General features: G+C 37.6%; 1 long non-coding RNA gene across 1 annotated transcript; it reads right to left on the bottom strand.

Moving 5' to 3' along the window:
- Window positions 1–219: 219 nt before the first annotated feature.
- Window positions 220–3806, bottom strand: LOC135112896 (uncharacterized). Its single transcript, XR_010274607.1, has 5 exons — window positions 3649–3806; window positions 3068–3154; window positions 2004–2124; window positions 1437–1573; window positions 220–417 (listed from the first exon to the last, which is right to left on the bottom strand). It is a non-coding gene; the product is annotated as an uncharacterized LOC135112896 (long non-coding RNA).
- Between the last annotated feature and the right edge of the window lie 1163 nt (window positions 3807–4969).

Raw genomic sequence — 4969 nt, 5'->3', positions numbered from 1 at the left:
GGAAAAACCAATGTGGTCACTTTTTGACAACCAATTCCTAACTGTCACAAGCCTCACTCCACTACCACACAGGGTCAAAGGTCAATTTTAAGGCCGTATCATTTCAAAGTATAATCACAGAGTCCCACAATAAAAATACAAACACAATCTCTTCAAATCATAATGGATGAACAAACTCACACACACACACACACACACACACAAACACACACACACACACACACACACACACACACACACACACACACACACACACACACACACACACACACACACAAGCCAGACATGAACAACACCACCACTGGTCATTGCTTGTTTGAGAGCAGAGATAAAATACTGGACAACTTCTTGACTTGGTAATGCTGTTGTGTCCGCCATCTGAGGTCCATTCCTGCAGTCACCGACAGCTGCACTCAGCTAAGTGGAGGAAAGGAAAGTCTGAGTGTGATGCAGGTGGTGGTGGTGGTGGTGGTGTGGTGTGGTATATTGGTGTTGATAGATGAAAAGAATTAAAGTCAAATGAAATTATCAGAAAAAATAAGAGAAGAAGAGAATGTGGAAGATCTGAGAGACACAACAAGCACAACAGACCATTCAGGGCAAGACAGAACAAAAGGTGTTTTACTGACTATACAACAAGCATGACAGACACAGGACAATGGAGGACAGGCAAGTCTACCCCTTGAAGCACAGCAACGCAGAACAAGGAAAAAAAAGCACAACAGCTTCTCAGTCAGGACAAAACAGAAGAACAGCACACCATTTCTTCCTCTGTGCCAGAAAACATTGTAAAGCAGCCACGTTTCAGACCAGGCCAGGCACAGATGTACTGAACCAATAGCAAACCACAGACACACACAAGCCAACTAACACACAAACATATATTATTTAAAGCCATGCACATAAACAAACACAAATATTAAGCTATGTTGCTTGAATTTTTTTTTTTTTTAGGCATGCAATAAAATTATTAAAGATGCTGTTTGCAAAATACTAAACACAATAACTATACACAAAAATTTATGATGCATTGGTTAAGACCTGTAGTGTGTGTGTGTGTGTGTGTGTGTGTGTGTGTGTGTGTGTGTGTGTGTGTGTTTGTAAATACTTTGAATATAACTTTGTCAAACTTCATTGAATTCACCAAATAAATAAATATTGATAAAATATCAAACTTCCTTTTAACTCCAATAAAAATCCCAATATTAACAAGAAAATCAGGTTAGACTTTCTGGTACATTCTGAAACAAGTCTGGCCACACCTCCCACTACTTCACAAAGCCTCTAGTTGAAGAGACACAGGTTTTCAAGAGAGTTTTTTATGGTTCTTCTGACAGATACACAACATTTCTACAGTATCAACAGGAGAAACTCGCTGTAGCCTCAGAAGACAGTGACTGAGAGCACAGCAACCCTCAACAAATATACATACTCACCGGTCAACTATGAAGGCCACCAGGGTACACAACAGGGCCGTAATGTGCAACTACAGAGGGGACTCCAATGGTGGTGGTGGTGGTGGTGGTGGTGGTGAGGGTGGTGGTGGTGGTGTGGTGGTCACATATCCTGGTATCTGTATAGAAAGAAAGAGATTAGATTCACTGGCTTGAATTATGGAATAGTGAAAGGCTATAAATAAATAAATATAATCCTTTGCTTTGTTGGGTAGCAAGCTGTTTTATAAAAGCAAGTTTCTCATTAGCTTTGACTTTTGTTGAACATGCATGCAAGGTAACAATGTTAAAAGACACCCATAATTTCAAGCCACTAAGCCAGTCACCCAATAGGCCTCACTAAGCCAGTCACCAATAAGCATCACTAAGCCAGTCACCAATAAGACTCACTAAGCCAGTCACCAATAAGCCAGCAGCAGCAGGAGGAAGAGGAGGAGGAGGAGGAGGAGGAGGAGGAGGAGGAGGAGGAGGAGGAGGAGGAGGAAAAAGAAGAACGAGAAAAGAACACCATTATCGTCATGGTGAAGGGATTTTCTCCAAGTACTGTACCTCCACCACTCCCTCCAGGCTCCTCCCACTTTCCTCCAGTCATTCCGTAAGCTTGATGATCAGCAGCTGTTCCTCTATACCACAAGCTTCACTCTGGGCAGCTCTCTGGAGGCCTCCGAACCTGTGGGTGTGAGGTTAGGTTAGTTTAGGTTGGCTAGGTTAGGCCTGTGATTGGTATGTGGAGGACAGGACAGGACAAAGTGACCAGTGGGGAGGCTGTGGAAAGGCCTGGGGATGCTGTGTGAAGGATGACACAACAAGGAGACCAGTGAGAAGGCTGTGGAAGGCCAGGGGATGCTGTGTGGAGGAGAGAGAGAGAGAGAGATAATTGTGAAGAAGGAAGGTTTAGAGATACAAACACTGAAAAAAAGCTTCTCTCTGGGGAATCTCTCTGCTTTCTGAAAATAAATACATACATAAATAAATCTCATACATAACATACATAAATAAATACATAAATAAATAAATACATAAATAAATCTCAGGGCTTTCAACTGTCACAATCTCTGCTTTCTGAAAATAAATGCATAAATAAATAAATAAATAAATAAATAAATAAACAAACAAACAAATAAATAAATAAATAAATACATACATAAATAAATAAATAAAAAGGTCATGTCTCTATTTTGTACGGGTGACTGAAGTAAATGATAATTCCTTATAGTAAATGATAATTCCTTATAATTAAGTTATCCTTTCAATGAGGCAAGGAAGTGTACAGGTCCACACACTTAAATCTGAACCGCAATCAACACAAAAGATTTCAGCGCCAGCCTATACACCCCACACGGCACCCCACATAGGCCTACCTTCCTGCCTACTACCTGCTTCATCCAATATGCTAAAGAATATTCACCAATACCAACAATATTCAACAGAACTGTACAGCAAATATGTGGTTCAATATTTGGTGTTAATTAAAAAGACCCATCAATACCACTTCCACGGTGTACTGAGGTTGACACATTTATTCTATAACTTCTATAACTCTTCATAACACTAATACACACATATATATCACAATAGAACAGTGGGGCAGAAGTAACAAAATTATTACATACCTTGTGTCTTCTGCCAGTCTCCCTCACTCTGAATATCCAAGGCAACGTCACCTCTTCCTGCCAGGGTTCTATCACCAACACAGTCATCTGGAAGGCAAAAATTAAATGAATGATATAACCTTGGGGGACACCACTAAGTCTGCTATTAACATATCTTCATAATTGTTATCTTTTTAACCTGCTCACCTAACAAAACTAACCATACTTCACCAAAATGCAGATAAACCTTTAAAATTCACCATCAGCATTATAATTTTAGTTGTGTATATCTATATTTCAAATTACGGTAAGATCTGTAATGAGAAAAGTCACCTGGTCAGCTACCCTGTACACACGGCTTATTTCACTCTCTTGGCCCAGTAAGGGGGTAACAAGTGACAAATTCTGAGGGATGAGGGTAAAATAACAGCTAAATAACTCAGCACAGTCAACACTACAGGCTCACACAAGATTTCATAAACATTACTCACCAAGGATAAGGAGTCTGGAAAAAAAACAATTTATTTTCACCTCTCCCCAAGTCTTTCGCTACCTTTCTGCACACATCCATTACTCAGATCAACCTGTGTTCATATACTTACAGTTTTTGAGAGTAAAATCCAAGTAAAGAAGTGTTATAGCGTTAAAAACCGTGTATAATAAGCAAGGTTCGTTCTTTTCACCATCTTGTAAGTGAAATGGAAAGTTTTGTGTATAGACGACAGAAATGTTCTCTCCCTCACAACAACAACAAACAAAAGAGCATCGGTACTAGGAAAGATTAAGGTTCAAATACTATATAATATCGGATTGTAACCCTCTATAGTAGCTTAACAGATTTCTTTTAAGATTCTTTTCTTTTTACTTTTATGAACAGCCGCTGAATTCAAAAGACAAAAAAAGATAAGAAAATATTGCTATCCACATTTCTATCACTACGAAATGCTGAAACATTATTTCCTTATTATTATTATTATCCTTATATATTATTTCATTCATTTCAAGCATTCCTGGAGCCTATGACAGCTAAGTTCGCTGGCTGTGGTGTTAATTTTTTAATATAATGTTAATAATACCTACATGTTGGGCGTTAGGTATCAATATTTCGCTTAATAAAACCGATGAAAGGCAACCAAATTATTTTCAGACACTGTGCATCACACACTAAGCCAATTAGGACCCAGTTCATTAAGAAACCTTGCTAATCTGTCTCTAGAACCATTAAAACACCATTAAAAACCTGCATCATTTCAACTAGACCCTTTTGAAAACACTACAGGTAATCAAGAGTGTTTTTCCTGTTAATAATGTAGAAATCTTGCTAATCTGTCTCTAGAACCATTAAAACACCATTAAAAACTTGCATCATTTCAACTAGACCCTTTTGAAAACACTACAGGTAATCAAGAGTGTTTTTCCTGTTAATAATGTAGAAATCTTGCTAATCTGTCACTAGAACCATTAAAACACCATTAAAAACCTGCATCATTTCAACTAGACCCTTTTGAAAACAGTACAGGTAATCAAGAGTGTTTTTCCTGTTAATAATGTAGAAATCTTGCTAATTTGTCACTAGAACCATTAAAACACCATTAAAAACTTGCATCATTTCAACTAGACCCTTTTGAAAAAAGTACAGGTAATCAAGAGTGTTTTTCCTGTTAATCATGTAGAAATCTTGCTAATTTGTCACTAGAACCATTAAAACACCATTAAAAACCTGCATCATTTCAACTAAACCCTCTTGAAAGTAATGGTGGTTTCAGAATATATCAAAAAAAGTGGAATTATTTATTTGTCAGTGTGTAATTATTATAATCTAACTTCGATCTATTTTAGTGAAAAACATCTTATATATATACACCACAAGTTCAGTAAGTAATAACAGATAAAATTCTTAATAAAATCGCCATAAATAAATAA

The sequence above is a fragment of the Scylla paramamosain genome, chromosome 24, assembly GCF_035594125.1.
Source record: "Scylla paramamosain isolate STU-SP2022 chromosome 24, ASM3559412v1, whole genome shotgun sequence".
Lineage (NCBI taxonomy): Eukaryota > Metazoa > Arthropoda > Malacostraca > Decapoda > Portunidae > Scylla > Scylla paramamosain.
The sequence above is the reverse complement of the archived record's forward strand: the minus strand, read 5'-3'. Positions and strand labels throughout refer to the sequence as shown.